Source organism: Chelonoidis abingdonii, chromosome 1 (assembly GCF_003597395.2).
Source record: "Chelonoidis abingdonii isolate Lonesome George chromosome 1, CheloAbing_2.0, whole genome shotgun sequence".
Lineage (NCBI taxonomy): Eukaryota > Metazoa > Chordata > Testudines > Testudinidae > Chelonoidis > Chelonoidis abingdonii.
In genome coordinates, this window is record NC_133769.1 from 162,209,459 (window position 1) to 162,228,820 (window position 19,362).

A 19,362-nucleotide genomic window follows, 5' to 3' on the forward strand; every position below is an offset into this window, starting at 1 on the left:
GCACTACAGGATCTAAGCTGGTAATTAAGCTTAGAGGATTCATGCTGGTACCCATATTTTGGACGCTAAGGTTCAGATTTGGGAATTATACCATGACACCCGCCCATAGGGGAAGTTTCTGCTCAACAGCTATCAATTAGAGATTGGCTTCTGCCCTGAAATCATGAGGGTGTACAGCCCTTATATGTATACTGTATTGTAATGCAATTGTGGATGTTCTGTTTATCCATATGAATGTCTGTAATTATTTTTGTATTTCTTATTCTATTATTTAACATGTTTATTACCACAGTGCATAAGAGCCAACAACATTTGAGGCCCCATTGTGCTCAGCACTGAACAAACACAGAGAAGCAGACAGTTTCTGCCCTGAAGATCTTACCATCTAAATAGCTAAGACATAGGGCAGGAGAAGGGGTAGAACACATAAGCAGAGTGACCTGTGTGATGGCAGCAAATGTCATGTTAGTTCCATTATTTTTTGGAGAGGGCGAGGGTGATATTTACTTATAGAAAGGGGTCAACTAAATAGAAAGAAAAGGGAATGGTGGATAAGGGGGGCAGAGAAGGGGAGAAGAGGGTAAGAGGAGTAGGTGTGGAATGAAACTTAGGTGAAGAGACTGTGAGGAAGGAGGACTAGGAGGGAAAGTGTGAAAGTTGGAGCAAATAGCCAGTCAGCATGGAGCAGACTTCTCCTTTTTTTACTCTTAGTAAATTCTTGGCCTTTCTTATACCTTGTGACAATGAGTTCCCAATCTTTTCAGCTTCTCTTTAGGTGGACGTGTCTTCAGTCCTCTAATCATTATTATCACCTATCTCTAAACCTCTTTTATTTCTGCTGTATCCTTTCTGAGACTGGGTGACAAAGTATCCCAGGCAATGCCAGAACATTGAGTTATATAATGGCATTACAATATTCCCACAACTATTTTCATTCTCTTCCTTATAAATCCTAATATTGTTTTATTTTTCAATTGCCACTGCACATGGAGCAATTTTTATTGTGCTGTCCACAAAGTTAAAATAGAGCAAGCCCTGGAAAAGGCTTGAATGTCAAAAGTAAGATCCAGTAGAAAACATAGCTGTACCTCGTGGTAGACTAGAAAGATTGCATAAAATGGTGCTATCTGGGATGAGAACAAAGTACAGCATGTCCTGTGGCTTCTGGACCATCTGCAAGTGACTTGCAACAGACATGAGGATGCCAAACAAAAGCACAATTGTGATATAGTGAAAGTACGAATCAGTAATTGGTCCACCCTTCCTGGAAAAAAACAGGCGAAGTTTGAGAATATTCCTAGGGTGGCACTATGATACTTGAATGATATGAATTGCAAGCATTAATTCAAGACTAACAATCACATTAAAATGTCTGGACCAATTTTCTTTCAGTCCAGAGTGGCAGATTTTTTATCTATACCTGTTTACAATATACTGATCAAGAAGAGCAGTATCAATAAGAAGGTGTCTTGTTTCCATGTAGTGCAATTGCATGTTGAGTTTTGCTGGAGGTAATTGAGTTTCACCCCCATTTCCTTCCCTCCTCCCCCTAGTCAAAAATGCAGAGGCTGTCCTGGTATTTTTGAACTACAGTGTAAATGATCACCTTCAGCAGTAAGGTGATAAAGCATACTTACTGCCTTCTTACTTACCCCAAAAGGAGCAAACACATGTTGAAAAGGAACTGACTGAATAGAAAGCCCTAAAGTACCACTGAACTAATAGGCGCTGCTTCCATTTTAGATTCTACAACTCAAAGAAATGCTGTTTCCCAAGAGAAGATTTAGTGATGAAGTAGACTTACAGTCCAAACAAAGGGCTAGGTTTTCAAAGTTACGTTTATGTTAGATTATGCAGAAAGGGTATTTACATATTAGAAAGCAACCGCTGCTAAGAGGGAAGATGAGTATGTGGCTAAAGAACAGCACTGAGGCAGGACATCTGGTTTGAATACTGACTCTGTCATTGACTTGCTGTGTAATCTTGGGAGGCATTTCACCTTTGTGCTTGTTTCCCCATTTGCAAAAGCAGGGTAATAGCTGAGGAGTAACTAATTAATGCTGCTTCACTACCTTGTGAACTTTGGATTGCAGGTGATAGAGAAGGGAAAGTGTGTTGTTATTAAAAAGCAGTATCTGCCTTTTTATGTATTTATGCTTATTCTCTGTGTTTACTGCAACTCTAAGTACATTCCAAAAATTTGTAAAATACACTTTTTAATAACTAAACACATTCTCAAGCAAGACAACATGTCTAGACCTTTAATAAGGAAGGAAAAAACTACTACTATCCATACCTATTTCCAGTCCAAGCATCACTGTCCAGCCTAGCTTCCCCCATATCCTCTGTCACTCCAATTTCACCTTCCGTAATTTACCTGCCTCGGTGCACACTAGGAAATATTTGGGGAGACAGGTGGCTCTAAGAGCATGTCTAGAAGTTCACTACATCTAGGCTATGGGGGACCTGGACCAAGGAGGGAAGCGAGTTCTCTCCCCTTGCCTCTCTTTTCTCAGTTTTGATACGGGGCTGTCTAACTTGGTTGCTCGCATTCTGGCCTTTAAAGAACACAGTTACTGTTGTCTACAGACATATTAACTTATCCCACTTGTCCAGTCTTCATCGCACTTGCTTCCTGTAATCTCTTGATGAATTAGGCATAGAGCTTTGATCCACATTCATGCAGCCATAAAACCCAAGCTGAGACAGAAAATGCTTGGAGAATACAACTACCATATGCTAATAGGCCTGATCTAGGCCCTGATTCAGCAAGGTACTTAAGCATATACCTTATTTTAAGCATGAGTAATCCCATCAAAATCAGTGGCACGTGCTTGCTCAGATAATTCCATACAGTGCTGAGAGCTCTTCAGTGGGCCTGTTTATAACAGCTTTTATCTGAGGATGTCAGTGCACTTCAGAAAGATGTGTAGGTATTATTACCCCCATTTTATAGATGGAAAAGTGAAATCCACAGAGATGGAGTGACTTATCCAAGGCCACACAGTGACTCAATGGCATGGCTAAAAATAGAACCCACTGGCTCTTAATCCTCTACTCTGAGTACTAGAAGCCTGTATCCCTTATTTCAGTGCAAAAGAGAGGTTCAAGAACCAGAAAACCCAATACCTCTCAGAATCCTTGGCTAGTAGTGAGAGGTTAGAGAGATGGGCAAATAATGAACAAGGGTTCAGGCCCTCTCCTCAGACTTTTCAAGTGTTAATATCAGTTGGTAAAGTTTAGGTTACTCGGAAAGTACAATCCATTAAATCCTACCAGGAAACAAACTCGTAATAACCATCATCAAGAAATAAAACAGGAGTGGGCACAGTTCACTGTAGATCATTAATTTTATGCAGACAGTTTTTCTAGGGGAAAGCCACAGTGTCTGAAATACACATGCAGGTGCCTGGAACATCATATACATGCAGTTGCTGTGTAAAAGACAATCCCCTAGTTCTAGGACTGGCACAAAATTTATAAAAATTGAGGTGGAGGAGTTGAAAAGACTACAAAACCATTGGAAGAAGTTTAAATAAGAAAGAAGATTGAGTTGAAAAGTCTGAGACTGCTAGAGGGGTGGGGAGTAAAAGATCAGGAGATGTTTGTAAAAAAGAGGGTGGGTGAGATGAGGGTTTGATCACAGAGCAATCTTGATGGAGAGTAATATTGTAAGGAGAGTCCTCTAGCCAACTGCAACAGAAGCCACTGATATACGAACATCCTTCTCCTACTCCTGCACCTGTGGATTGGGACACAAATCCTGGCCCTTCAGTTCCCATGTCCTCTGCATATTGAGCTAGAGATCTCCCTTAGCTGTAAACTGTAGTAGGACCCTTAATCTCTCACTGGCCCCACAACTAGTGAGCAGCATCACTCATTCATTCATATGAACAAGTCCAGTTCAAGCAGCAAAGAGTCCTGTGGCACCTTATAGACTAACAGACGTATTGGAGCATGAGCTTTCGTGGGTGAATACCCACTTCGTCGGATGCATGCCACTATAACTGTATCACAGCTGTCCTGCCTATTTCAAACACTTCTCAGATAACTGCAGAATGAATTCACCTCTACAAGCATGTCTACACTGCAAGTGAGGTACGATTTAGCATGGGTAGGCAGCTTTCACTGGTAACTATAATGGTATAGATGGAGCAGCATGGGATTCAGCTAGCAATCTGAGCACATACCCAGGGCCCTTGGCAGGCTTGTACTTGGGCTGCTAGCCGTGCAGAAGCCTGTGCCCCCATGGCTTCACTGCTCTTACCACTCATGTTAGATTAAAGCTAATGACCGTTCTCCTACCTGTGCTGTTATCAATCCTCTGTTTGCACAGACAATGTCCCTAAAGCAGCAGTGTGTACAAAATGACCCAGGGAGACCCTTTGGCCTGGAATGTAAAGGAGGTTTCAGTGGAAGCAGCAGTGAGCAACACTAGTGGAAGCAAAGGAACAGGTCAGTTAGTTTTATTAACAAAATACTGTAAAAACTGAACTGAGAAACTTGCAAAAATTTCAAGAACTTTTCTTGATTGTCTCCTCTCTGTGACAGAATGAGAACTATTGTCAGGTGAGTCTCCAGTTTTGACAGCCCTTTAAGATGATATGTGAAAAGTACATAGACTTTAGCCTGTAATACAATGTCCTTTTATGAAGTGATTTGCCCCTACCATGCTGCTTTAGTATGGTTGTTTTTCACCACACTTGTTCACATAGTCTCACTTGTCCCTGATCTGATGTGATCTCAGAGAAATGCAAAGAAGAATAGAAAGCATGTGGGACAAAATAGGTATTACCAACGGGGCCAAATTACCCTAAAGACCGTGGCAGCTTGTCAGCCTCAAGAAAAGATACTCGCCACGAGAAGGAGGAAAAGGGAATTAGCTTCATGAGCTGCTGTGATGTCAGGGAGGTACTGTATGGCAGACTTACCTTTGATTTTGGTGTTGGCAGTGGGACAAACTGTGGAGTAGGGAAGCTTCTTATGGACCTAGTATTTGTTGTATATACATAAATGATAGGTGGTGGTGAAATGAAATGCAAAGAAATTGATTCAGCCCTTTTCTGTTAGTGCCCTAAACCTTTAGACTCTGATGGCCTTAGTTTTGGCTTAACTTGCACACTCTCTGACTTTAGTGGAGGAGAATTTAGCCCAGGTAACTGGAGTTTTGGTTATTTTCTTCTTCATATTTGCCCGGTTTATTTTGTATAATGCATCTTTTCTGCAACCTTATTTTCTGCTGTTTTATGCCCGATGCTTTGAATCCCACCACCCATGCCACTGGTCTTGGCATTTTCCTTCCTCCTCTAAGGAAGGCAGCAAAGAAGGAGGATGGGTTTTACTTGAGAGGAAGGGTAAGATGCTGGTTCCTGGGGGAATAAAGTGGGCCTTGTTGGGAGGAAATATTGTTCTGTTGTGGTGTGGTGAAAAAATATTGGCCGGGAGACTTTGCGCTAGTCATTCCAGTCCTAATTCCAGCTCCTACTGCTTCCCACCTGCAGAATTTCTTCTCCTGGTACTGTCTGTAATACCATAGGAAAACCCCATCCAAATTCTTGATCAGAACTTTGGAACAAATGAAGGAGACTCCACCCCAAAAATCCTGTTTTATATAACACCCAGCCTGCTGTATGTTGGGACAGGACTGTCTTATGTGTGAAGTCTGACTCAGTAATGATAATAGTTCTTTCTGGCCTTAAAATCTATGACTCTAGTCACTTCTTCATAGACCCGTAATGTGGATGTGTTCAGTGGAGCTGATAGCTAGTTACTTTAATGCAGACTATTAGTGCATTCATTCAAGAACCTCTCAGTAAACAGAGGATCAGTCTCCTTTCCCTCCCCCTTCCACAGGACCTCTACTTCTTGTGGCTTTGACTCCGACCTCATGTGCTCCAAAAGTACTTCTCCTCATGGCTTCTTTCTTGGCACTTTCCTTACCTCCCCTGCTTCCGAGGCCTCCCCAACCTTATTGCTGTTTTTCAATCTCCCAGCTCCCTGCCAGCAGAGAAGTTTCACAGTGCGCACTCACAGCACTCGCTGTTAATTTTTCTTTTTGATGTTAACCTGGTGTTGGTATATTGCTCCTTTTCAAATGTTTAAAAAAAATTGAAGGCATCCCTTGGAAAGGCTCAGTAAAAATCCCTAAAGGAGCAGCCGTCATCAGTATTGCTGCATTTTAAATTCCAGCCCTGTGTTTTCTAAGCGTGCATGTCTGTTTGCCTCAGCTTGCCATCCCCTCCATTTTTTTTTCACATTTAGAAATCTTTCATTCCTGATGAGTTTTCATTCCTCCTAATTAAGCTTTTTAAATAAAAAATAAAAGTTAAAAACAACTGCCACGTAGAATTAGCACTAAGTGAGCTGCTGCCAGCAGGTAGTTCCCATCTAGTGTAAATGGCTCTGTACTTCTGCAGCACTAAACAGTGCAGTTCACACTTGTGAATTGCAGCGGCCGGTGATGACAAACACATGACTTCTGATAAGTGGGTGAAGGTGACAAAGCTATGTTGGTGTCTCAGACCTATGGGTTACTGAAATCAAGTAATGCCTCACTTTTGAATTACAGTGCCATCATGCCCATGAAGTACTGTAGGGAGGAAGTGTTGTCTAATTGTTAGGGACCGGAACTGGCAATAAAGCACATGAATCCTCTTCTTGGCTCTGCTCTAGACTCTGTCTGACCTTGGGCAAACCAGTTAGTGTCTTTGGGCCTCAGTTTCTCCATCTGTGAAAGGGGATAACAAGAAATCCCTATTTCAAAGGGCTGTTGGGGGACTTCATTAAGTGTGAAGCATCTGTTGTTCATAGATTTGCGGGTTGCACCTTTTATCTGGAAATTTCAAAGTACTTCGTAAACAAATGATGAAGTGTCACAGTACCAATGTGAGATGAAGAAATGTTATCATCCCCTGTACAGATGGTGAAATGGATGTGCAGAGATATTATGTGAATATTTTTTATTTTAGCAGTTAATACACAGTATTATAACAGGGATGGGCAGCATTATGGGAATTTGGATGTGGTTTTTAGCACCTTTTAACTAAATCCCAAAATTCAAGAGGGTCAAGAAGCTTAAATAAATGGTTCTTTCTTACCTATCTGTGCTTTAGATCATTGTTGTGACAGATATTAATTTATTTAGAGCTTTTTAAAAGAGCTCAGCATCCAACAGCACCCATTGTATCCCATTGTGGCACTTACAGTCAAACATGGTGAGTTTTTTTCGAAAATCTGAAGGTGTCTAGAGCACTTCACAAAATCTGGCCCTTAATGCTTGCATTTTTACCAGCGGTACTGTCACTAATAACCTGCCCTTGGCTGGAGGCTTCCCCTACTTTGCAGAGATGAAGAAATGGCAGGCAGCTGGGAGAGGCTAGGAGAATCAATAAAGGCAAAGAACTCTGGCTATCATAGGGGAAATTTGAAAAGATCAATTCCTTCATTCTGAGCATATTATCGCATTCCAGCCAGAGGTGTTGAAAAATCAGCCAACTCAGACTAGAACATAAGAACAGCTAGACTGGTTCAGACCAAAGGCCCATCTAGCCCAGTATTCTGTCTTCCTACAGTGGCCGGTGCCAGAAGTTTCAGAGGGGATGAACTGAAGAAGGCAATCTTTGAGTTATCCAACCCCTGTCACCTAGTCCCAGCTTTTGGGAGATGGAGATTTAGCGAAGCCTGGAGCATGGGATTGTGTCCCTGGCCATCTTGTCTAATAGACATTGATGGACCTATCCTTCATGAACTTACCTAATTCTTTTTTGAACCCTGTTATACTTTTGACCTTCACAATATCCTATGGCAACAAATTCCACAGGTTAACTATATGTTGTATAAAAAAGTTCTTGTTTATGTTTGTTTTTAACCCTGCTGTCTATTAATTTCATTGGGTGACCTGTTGTTCTTGTGAAGGGGTAAATAACGCTTCCCTATTCACTTTCTCCTCTCCATTCATGCTTTTATAGACCTCTATCATATCCCCTCTTAGTTGTATATTTTCTAAGCTGAACAGTCCCTGTCTTTGCACAGTGTCCAGATGGATATGTCTGTAAATAATTAATAGTAAAATGGAGTAGAACAGGAGAGAAAGATTTAGTACTTAAATGTCAATTGGGTACCAGAAACCAAGAGCTTGGGGAGGAGGGGCTATGTGGGAAGGGAGCTGGCCATCCCCTTGCCCTGACATCAGACTGGTATCTGACTATAACTCCTTTGAGTCTAAGGGCCAGTAAGAACACTGCATTGATAAGGGCTTCAGTTGTCTTTTTATAGGTATCTGTTTTCCTAGGGCACTCCTATCGATATAGTCTTATTTCTAGAATTCAGGAAACCCAGGCTCCCAGTTCAGTTAGGTATTTAAGCACATACCTAATTTGAAGAATGCAAATAGATTTAAATGCAGCTAGTTGTGTGTTTAAAGTTTGGCATATGCTTAAGTATCTACCTGAAAGGATCACTAATCAAAATTCTCTATTATGGGGCTAGTAGGGCACATAGTAAAAATACTGATATCACATTCCCCAGGTTCATGCCCTTGCGCCCTGCTGAAACATTGCTCGCAGAAAAAATGTTCTGCTAATTTCTTACTTCCGTTTTCATGCCCCTGAGATGCTTATGTTTTGTGAAAAATGTGATCATGTGGTTTCCCAGACATTCAAAAATGGGGGAAATTATTTTGTTTAAAAGTAAATTAAAATGTTGCAAAAGTTTTGTAAAAGTCTGAGCAATTTCAAATTTGCGATAAGAATTCTGAATATTGTTGTAGATATTTTGCACAGCTTTAACTGAGAACCTCTTCACATACTTTATTCTTTTTATCTGTTTTTAAATAATATTCAAAAACTTGCAAGGCAGTATCCAATCCTGTGAATGGGAGTATACTATGGTCATAGTAGGAAACTGACATGGAATGGCAAACTATGGTTGTGAGATGAGAGGAAGATACTGGGCTAAATTCTGCCCTCATTTACATCTCTGGACAGTCAATGTGCTTGCTCAGGGCATAAGTCAAGATAAAATTTGGTTCACCGTGTTGAATTACAAGGCTCATATCCTATTATAATTAATTTTGGATTAGATATAGTGTATACAGCAGCCTGGTACTGTAGTCTGATGTACCAAATAAAGTGATTAAATGGAAGGATAAATTCTCTTTGCTTTCATATCAACAATAATATTGTCACCTTTCATATGAAGATCTCTAAGTGCTCTGTAAACAATAATGTATTACAACATCTCTTAATGCTTCTGTGTTATGGATAATTATCTCCAGTTTACAGGTGGAGAAAATGGGGCACAGAGAAATGAAATGACTTGCTTAATGCCACACAGCAAGTCAATGGCAGATGTAGGAATAGTATCCATAAGCCCTGAACCCTAGTCCTGTGCTTTAAGCAGAAGATCAATAGCATCAGTAGTGTGCACATCAGTTCAGGCTGATTTCAGCTTGTGCAGACTATGCTTCTCCTCCACTGGAACAGTTCTCTTAACACCATCATTGTTGCAAGATCCAATCTTCCAATCATTGATTCTGTACATAAACACTGGCTTCCTAGGCAGTTCTGCCTTTTTAATTCTGTGGCAGTTTATAGTCTGAACACATAGCAAATAATATCTTTTAAACTGTGTTTAACTCCTGTTATTGGCAGACTGTAATTATATAGATCTGTATATACCAGTATACATTGAATATTTAACTGTAATATGTATGGGAATCCCTTCCCCCTTGAGATTTCTTTACCCATGCATATTGATATCGGTATGGTATCTAAGTGCCTTTGCAATTAAATCAGGTACATTATGGAAGAAGAACGAAAGAGAGACTTCAGCTGAGATTAAATGAAAATACTTGGAGGAGAGCAAAGTGAGAAGAGAGGACCTGTGTGGCAGGTATATATTGGCACAAAATATTAATATTTGATTTCTGCAGTATATTTAGGGTGAGCTTTTCTAAAGCTCTCAACACTGGCCTAATTTTGCTCTCATGGAAATAAATGGGAGTTTTGCCATTGATTTCAGTGGGATAAGAGTTAGGCCAATGCTGAGTACTTCTGAAAATCCCATCCTTAAATAGGATAAGGTTGGCCCATATGAGAACTAAATAAACCCACCTCATCCCCTGCATTTTTTTTTTAGAGGCACAGATAAATAGAGGGCTATGGCCTACTTCTCATACAGAGAGAGAGCTGTGGCATCCCACCTCATTTTCTTGATTTCCAAATTACTGCCTCCTCAGTTAACTCTGCTGAGCTATAGGAAGCCATTCATTGGTACAGCCAAAAGGCTAGGCCTGTGGTCTTATTAACTCCATGAAGTTGTCAAATCTCTGAGCCAAGGACTTTTCTACTTGAGCTTGTCCGTGAAGCACCATACATGAGTATCATGCAGTATAAATAACAGGAGATTATTAACTAAATAAGGTTCTTCATGTGGGGAATACACTGTGTAGTATTTAGAGCTGCAGAATGATAGCACAGATTGTAGGGTTAATTTCCCAGCTCTTCCACTGATTTATAGTGTAACCTTATGCAAGTCAGTTAACTACTTTCTGTGTCTATTTCTTTATCTGCAGATAGGTATAATAATGTTACTGTAATAATAATAATTAATAATTAATAAATGTTGGTAAAGAGCTTTGAAACCCTGGATAGAAGTTGCTAGATGTACGTGCAAAGTTTTGTCATCAGGCCAAATCCTAGGCCCAGTTTATATAGCAGCATTAGCCCAAGGCTGGCATATAATCTGATTTAGCACCAGATAGGTCCTAAAGATGGTTAGTCTATGTATAAAAAGGATGGAAGGGATTCATCTCTGCTGTGTGCACAGAGCTACCCATGGAAGTCAGGACCTAATGCAAACGAGCGCTCTCCTCCGCCGAGTAGCCCTACATCAATCCTGGTTCTGTTTCTTCCCCACATTCTGGCTGCAAAGGCTGCTCCAGCCCTTGATAGCAATAAAAGACCCTGTGCATCTTCTGGAGGGAGGAAGGCAGGAATGATTTGTGATCACTCAGTGTGTTTTGGTTTTGAAGGGCCATGGGAAGAGGTCAGCAAGGGGGGATCTATTGGCTAATCATAGAGTTGTGGGGGTGGTGATGAGTTTCTTGGATCTGATCACCCCCTATTATGCCTCTTAGCCTGACAGCTCTGTTCTGGATTTGTCCGACGAAAAATCTGTCTGTGTACTGTGCATCCCAGTCAGTCTCCCTGTTTTTTCCTGTGGAAAGCTCTGCAACTCAGACATCCCACCAGGGGCCTAGCTGCTGTGCATGGCCAGGAAGAGTCTTGTTCCTATGAGATGGGGTTGGGCTGGATGCATAGAGGCTACTCAGCCACTTGGGAGTAAGAGGGAACTCTGGTTACTTTACGATTCTCGTTGCACTTTGTGGCTGTGGGGCCCCAGTGAGACTTGGTGCCCCAGTGGGCCCTACTTCATGGAAGTGGTGGGGAACAGGATTTGATCCTTTTTCTAATAATTCTGGTAGTGTGAATTCACAATCTGTTCTCTCACAATGTGGTCAAGCTGGAGTCTGGATCCAGTAACAACTGTGAATCAATAGCAGCCTTAGGACAGAGAACATATGGTTATTAAATGCTGTATGCTCACTGGAACTATCTGGAGATTTTATATTCTGTATATCCCCAAAGTGTAAATCATGAGGGAGGGTGCAGCATGAATGCCGTGCTTATTCTCAGTATGATTGGCATGGTGATGAAGGCATTCAAAGGTTGCATTAAGACTGGGATAACATCAAAGAAAACTTCTTCGTGTTCTCTTTTCCGGACTAATTAATGCAGAATGAGACACCAGATTATTTGAAAAAAGAACTTTAGAGTGTGAACTCAAGGCAGTTTATCTGAGAAAAAGTAAAAAAGTTAATTCGAAAAACTTCCCATGTTGACAAGCCCCCGCTTCCATTTCCTCTACACTTCTTCTCAAACTTACTGGCCAGGTCACATGGCTAGTTTGGGATATTTACTGCACTAGCTCACTTGCTTGGCTCACAGGTCCATAGCAGATTACTTGGCTAGCATTTGTATCCACTGCCATTGCACTCTGCCTGGCCCGAAAATGAGAGGAGGATGTTACTTTTTCCACCAAACTTCTCACTGTGTTTTGAAATAAAAAGTTGAAACAGAGTCCCCACTGAGATTTTAACAAGCTGAGTGGTGGTAACCATAGGAATTTGGGAAGCAAGACATCTTCAGGCAGAAGGAGTCTTGGGAGACAATCTCAGTCCATCCCCTCCTTTGTTTTAGCACTTGCATGCCAAAATATTCTTCACATCCTAAAAACGTATGTCTAATCCTTTTTTTTTCTTAGCTTTCTGTTGTATTTTTCAATGAGTACACACTATATGACAACATCCTGTCCAGCGTGCAAACGTTACTGCCAAGTACAATCCAAAGCTCCACCAAGCCATTCCCACAGTCCAGACAGAGTTGTCTCCTCCCTCAAGACATACTAAAGCAGTCATTATGTCAAATTCCACTCAACCGGAACTATGGGATGCTTTCACTATATGAAAAAATCCCAGTGAATAACTAGAGGAGTTTTCAAATAAGAGTCGGGATCAAATATATGTGTATCCAATATGCACAAAAGAAAAATGCCAAGAATATACGGTTGAAGCCAGTTGTCAGTGACAGCTCTCTTTTCACACATTAATTGTTTAGCTAGTTAATATATATACTGATGCAGTATGGTCTTATACTTTGAGTATGGACTGTATTACTGACCTGCTGCCTGGCTTTTGGCAAAGTTATTGAACCTCTTTTATTTTCAATCTGTAAAGTAACGATGCCAATACAGACCTGTATCACAGGGAGGTTGTGAAGATCATTGCTATATAAGTGGACCAAATCACATTAATTTCAATTGGAGATTTGCATGAATGAGATTTTGGCCTGTCATTATTAATATTATGCATGACTTTTTCTGTGGACTCCACTTCTTCTCCCTCCCAGGGAAAATACACGGGTCTGGGAATAAAGCAAAATTTCAAACCTGGAGCCATCCAACCCCAGAGGAGCATAGTAATTCTGTGTTACTAACCACAAAGTAATCATCTCAATAAAAATGTCCCTTGGTGTTTGTAGCAACATTGGTTATTGGTGTCACCTGCCCTCTCAAGCCAATAGGGAGAGTGTGATATATCTCTGTTGCTAAGAAAAATCTGCCCTATGAAAGAAACTGTCTCTCAATCTTATACCACATATTCCATCCGCTTGTCAGTTTACATTATAAATAAATAACAAAGCAATTTGACATGTGCCCACTGATTAAAAATAAAAGTTGTCAGAGTGAGAGGAGAAAGACAAAAATATGAATTATTAATGATAATATTAAACAATGCAAAAAAGATGCTTAAGATGCAGGAAAGTCCCTAAAAAGTCACCTGGTAAAGGGGAAAGAAAGGACAACAAAAAAAGTCCTTTTATCCAACTCCTCTGTGGCCCTTTCTTTCGCGACTTGGGTCAAAGAAGTTTATAGTGGTAGTGTGAGGGGAAGAATGCTTATGTAGGCACCAGAATAAAGAGTCATTCTGTTATTCTGTCTATCTGATCTAGTTTACCTAATCTATGGCCTTTCTAATGTGCCCTTCCTACAGCATCTATGCATTGCGCAGGATGGAATGGACCCAATTTGAAGTACATCAGATCCCATCATGCTCTGATTGTTGTCAATGCCTGCTTTATTTATGGCCTTTGTTTTACATTTTTGTGTGCGTTCAGTGCAGATGAGAGTTTTATTACTGTTATTACTACTGTGGGGCCAAGGAGCCCAAATCATGGACCAGGACCCCATCGGGCTTGGTGCTATACAAATACCGGACAAAGAGACAGTCACTGCCTCAAAGAGCTTACAATCTGAGTATAAGACAGTTGAGAAACTAATCAATGGCACTGGTAATAGACAGGCACAGTGGTGGAAGACGCTGGACAAACACTGCCACATTTGCTAATTTCAAGTGCACACATACAGAAGAAGTGGCGCTTTCTCCTTCAAAGCGCTGCTTCTCTCTGGTCGCTGGCTGCATGGCTGCCCCTGTGCCTCCTGAGTCCTCTGGCCCATGCTCACAGGGCTGCATTCGGAAAGGGGCTTTAGAGCTGCAGGCCAGGGCCCCAGGGCCCCCTTAGCCCACGGCCCTGCAGCCCCTAAAGCCCCTGCGTTCCGAGTGGCCCTGGGGGTTGGAGGGGGCAGCTCCCAGAATCGCAGCCATTTGGGCAGTACCGCGCTGCTCAGAGCCACCTGCACACTCCCTGCACCAAACAGGTGCTGCCCCAGGTAAGTGCTCTGCACCTCCTGCCTGCCCCAGCCCTGAACGCCCTCCCACACCCTAACTCCCTCACAGACCCTGCACCCCCCACCCTGAGCGCCCTGCCACACCCTAACAGCCCTGAGCCCCAGGGGAAAGCCAGGGGCATCTCCCCACCACAGTATAGTACAGTACTGTACAATATATAAAGCCTTTTGTCTGCCCCTAAAAAATTTGCTTGGAACCTAACCCACCGCATTTACATTAACTCTTATGGGAAAATTGGATTCGTTTAACATTGTTTCACTTAAAATTGTATTTTTTCAGGAACATAACTACAACGTTAAGTGAGGAGTTACTGTACATTGTCAGTCAAGCTTAGCCAGGGACTAAGTGGATACACCTGTTGAGTTTAATGGAAATAACATACGTCAAAGGCTAAATGTGGCTTTGCTTGAGATTATTGGACTTTCCTAAATATTAATTAATGTAACCGAATTCCCTTCAGTATTTTAATCTAGTGCACCTGACCCTCAGCATTTTGATTAGCAGTGATTTGTGCTTTGAATGTCCAAATCTCCTAAGCTATCTGACTGGTTTGGTAATGGTACATACTCTATATATTTGCTTAACAAAAAAACCCAACGACATGGAACACAGTGAACACACACTTTCAAGAGAATGGCTCCCTACAAAGAGAAAATTTGAGAGACTCTACAGGGATGGAATGAATGAAAAGGACACAGAATTCTGTCCATACATACAAGCAGAATTGTAAAGAAAAGTCAAATAGAGCTATGCAGAGAGGTGCCAGCAGAATATCCCATTCTCTTCTTCATTTGCAATCAAGACTTGAAGACAATCAATTCATAACTCTTTGTATTCTGCTGGCACTGCAAATGACCTTAGGTCAACATCTCATATACCTCTAAAAGAAGCACACGCTAACCATTAACAACATTGCTGTCTGAAAGGGAAACTCTTAGAGGAAGAATAGGCTTGAAAATTCAGGAAGGACGCTGAAGGTGACTTCAGATAGGGAGCTTTAAAAATTCAGAAGCCACAATAATACTACTCCAATAGCGCCTTTCATCAAAGGAACTCAAAGCACTTTAAGTCAGGCTTGCTACATCCATATGCTGTATTACAGGTCAGTAAATGGATGCATATTTATTTTAAATGATTTGCCTGAGGTCATGGAGCGAGTCAGTAGCAGAGCTGCGAATAGACTCCAGGAGTCCTGACTTAGTTTCCTGCTGAGCTCCTAGGCACACTGTCTCTTGAAGAGTTGCACAGCTCTGAAGGCAAGAAGAATGCTGGAAAACATGGTAGTTTCTCATTGCACAAGGAGACTCCTTTTTCAATTAATTTGTGGTTATAATATGTTTGTACTCCACTGACCAATGTCCCCAAGGTTGCTTCCAGTCCAAACCCATGTCTCCTCTGTGAGTGCACATTGCACTACTAAGCCTTTCAGTGCTGTAAACCAAATGTCTTGTATTTAATGTACAGATGGGGGGAAATATAGCCACTTAAAAAGCAGCACTGCCAATGAAGCGCAGAAACCATGGATAAAATATAAGGAAATCTATGGAGCCATCAGAATCTATGCAGCAGCCTGAATTGTGAGTCTGGGAGTTAATATTCATTTTTCACTTGGGGGATACTCAGAAGCTTATATTCTGTAATATTTATAAAGGAATACTGTAAGTTTCCCTGAGTTTGTTGATTAGGCACAGTTTGCCAGTGCAGGGAGCTATTTTTCTTTTACATGCAGAATAAACCTTGTAAAGATAAATGCCATTTTTGATGCTGTATTTATTACAAGATTGGCTCATAATTCTCCCCAGCTCATTCAAAAAGGAGGTGAATAGATCTGCAGCTGTTTTATTTAGCAGGACCAAAGACCTAGGTCTGATTTGGTAGGCTGCAAAATAGATACATAGAAGTCTCACTTTCTCAAACTGGAAGCCTTCAACTGAGTAATAATTCTCTGCTACAGTATAGAAGAGATCTGGATATGCACAGATATCTGAATAAAAAAGTTCATATCCATCGAGCTGTTCATTGAAAATGTTCCCTAATGAACTGGTATGGATAAGCCATATACTAATGGAAAGCTAGCTCATAGTGTGTAGATGCCCACAATTGCTTTGTTTTTTCAAGTCAGTCAGCTGGTGACCATCTGGCACATCCAATAGATCATGGGACTTTCTTACTAGCTGCAGCTAGTTTATTTTGCACAGATCGCCTGGGCATAAGTGTTCACAGCCAAGGCATGGATGGTGCATACTGGGGTTTAGGAAGCAGAGTTTTCTGTTGATTTCTTCATTCTGCTTTCTTGTTTTGCCAGAAACAGATGGAATTTGATTTTCTTGCAATTGCTATGGACCGAGAATAACAACTCTGAAATCGATGAGGATGTGGAAAGGTACAACTACAAAAACACGCAGGCACTAACAATCTGGACACTGAAAGCATAAAAATGTAACTTAACATGCAGAATCACCATGACTGGTGCATAATTTATTGTCTACACTTGAATCATATGATAGTTTATGAGACTATTCTCTCCTAGGAGCCATTAGAGGTATCTTTTAGCTATCCATCAAAATTACATAGAATGATCTATTTACAGGCAAAGGCTCAGATCCTCAGCTGGTGTAAATTGACTCAGCTCCACTGAAGTCCTACACCAATTTACATGAGCTGAGGATCTGGCCCAGGATCTTTACCCACAAGTGTCAGGTCTCCCTGTGGTATGTGTTGCTTGTGTGGTGGGCAGTTAAAAGTAACTAGGAATGCATGAAACATTTCTTTCCATTTTCTTCATTGATGGTCTTCTGTACCCTTTTGCTTATCTTGATAATAACTAGACAAAATCTGAAGTCCTTTACAAATTTTCTTCTCAATCCTTATTCACTCAAAGCTCCCATTGACTTCATTAGGTATTTTACCCAAGCAAGGAATAAGTAAAAAGTTAGTAAAGTATTACAGGGTTTGGTGCATTCAGCTGAAGGAGAGATGAAGGGGCAGATTGCTTCAATCGCAAAATCTGAAGAGCTTTTGAATATTGCAAATCCTGTTGTGACCTTTTCCTAAAGCATTCTGTACATACATACCTTCAGTGGAAACATTTTGTTTTGTCAACAATCAAAGCTGAAAGATTTAGTTTCAAGTTACCTCATCTGGAATCGAGCTTGAAAGAACAGAGGATAATTTCTCCCCCCACCCCCGCCCCTCTAATTTAGTAATCTTGTGTGCTGGACAGTCATACCCTTTCCTATAAACACCACGTGGGACAGAGATATTGTAAATCCTTCCCAATGCTGATGCAGTGGGAATGAGGCACTGAGTTATGCTAGCAAAGCCTGTTTTTTGTTTTGAAATCTGTATTTCTTACATGTTAATAGATTTGATAAGAACAGGTTACCTTGACTAACTATTTATAACCATGCTCAGTGTTAATTGGATTGTGGAAAGCCATTGATGCTTTTGTAAAACACAAAAACAGTTTTAAAATTGAAGAATGGACTTGTGGTTAAAGCCCCGGTCTGGGAATCAGAAGCATTCCCAGATTTGCCAGGAGTTGCTGTGTGACCCTGGTGCATGTCACCGCTCTGTGCATCAGTTTCCCTATCTCATAAATCGGGTTGTTAATCCAGGGGTATTGATTTATTAATGCTTGTAAACTGCTCTGGTTTGGATAAAAGGCACCACAGATGTAAAGTATTATTAATTGATGTTATATTTGACAGACTTAATCTATTAAATATCTTTTGAGGGTATATATGTTACAGAACGTGCAGGTGACTCAAGTGGAAGTCATTATGGATATGTCTTTAATTGGGAAGAACAGATTCTTAATCAGTGCATCACAGTCACAGCCCCCAGGATGTCTTCCTGTAGACTTATGACTTAACTTAGTTCATCTGACTAACATATGGGCTAAGAACTAAGAGCTTCTTCTGAGTCTGGGGAACATATGCCGTTACTTTTGGCATAGGTGTCTGGGTGTTCTCTTCCTCTCTTTCATGGTCTTGTCTAAGCATTCATCTGTGACTTAAATTTCAAAAAGCAAAATCATTCTGAAAGGCATGTTGGTAGGTTTTTTCCTTCTAAGTGGTTGGTGGAATGGAAAGGAGTATGGTGGTTCCTAAATATCTTTGATCACTTAGATTTTTCAACTATTCCCAATAAATGTAATACTCATGCTAGTCTTGTTACATTGAAGTTTATGGGAGTTTTGCCACTGAGTTCATCGGGATTTGGAATTTTAGGGCCCCATACTACAAGGTATAGAGTATTGCTATGAAGAGTTTAGCATGCATAGTGAAGTCACTGCCTGCTTAGGGTGCTCAGCACATCCACAGAGCTGCTCAGAGTCATGTGGCATTGGGCCTGTCATAAGGTATATTTCCCACATCTGAACCTTAGCGTCCAAAATTTGGGTACCTGCATGAAACCTCTAAGCTTAATTACCAGCTTAGATCTGATAGCCTGCCACCACCCAAAAATATAGTGTTTTGGGGCACTCTGACCTCCCCAACCTTCCCTGGGGACCCCAAGAACCCAAATCCCTTGGATTCTTAAAACAAGGAGAAATAAACCATTCCCCCTTCCCACCCCCCTCCCAGACTTTCCCTGAGAGAGACAGTATTCCTGGCACAGAGAGAAATTAGCCTCTCTCTCCCCCTTCCCTCCTCCCCCACCAGTCCTGGTGTTTACACCCACTCTCCTGGGATAAAACAAGGGAAACAAGGAAAGATCAATCAGGTTCTCTAAAAGAAATCTTTTAATAAAAGAAAGGAAAAAGTAAAGAATTATCTCTGTAACTTCAAGATGTAAATATTACAGGGTCCTATAGTTTACAGACAAAGGAAGAAACCCTTCCTCCAGTACCAATACAAATCAAAATATTCCCAGCAACTACACATATAAAAGTTAACCAGCCAGATCCACATGTGCAAATAGAGTAAAACAAACAATTAAAAAGCCTAAATCGCCTGTTCTACTTACTATTTGAACAGAACTTTAGAGAGCCTGTAGTAATGTCTGGTCCCTCTCATACCCCCGAGAAAAGACACACACACAGAACAAAG

The 19,362-nt window shown here is 41.1% G+C and overlaps 1 protein-coding gene across 10 annotated transcripts in view; it reads left to right on the top strand.

The window, feature by feature from the left end:
* Window positions 1-19,362, top strand: part of ZBTB20 (zinc finger and BTB domain containing 20) — a 644,993-nt gene that overhangs the window by 238,128 nt on the left and 387,503 nt on the right. The window contains exon 6 of one of the 10 annotated variants that reach the window (XM_075072201.1): window positions 9,795-9,891. The exons of the other annotated variants lie outside the window; for them this stretch is intronic. The gene's annotated coding sequence lies outside the window, so the exon portion shown is untranslated. The remainder of the gene's footprint in view (window positions 1-9,794; window positions 9,892-19,362) is intronic. 10 annotated transcript variants of the gene reach the window in all.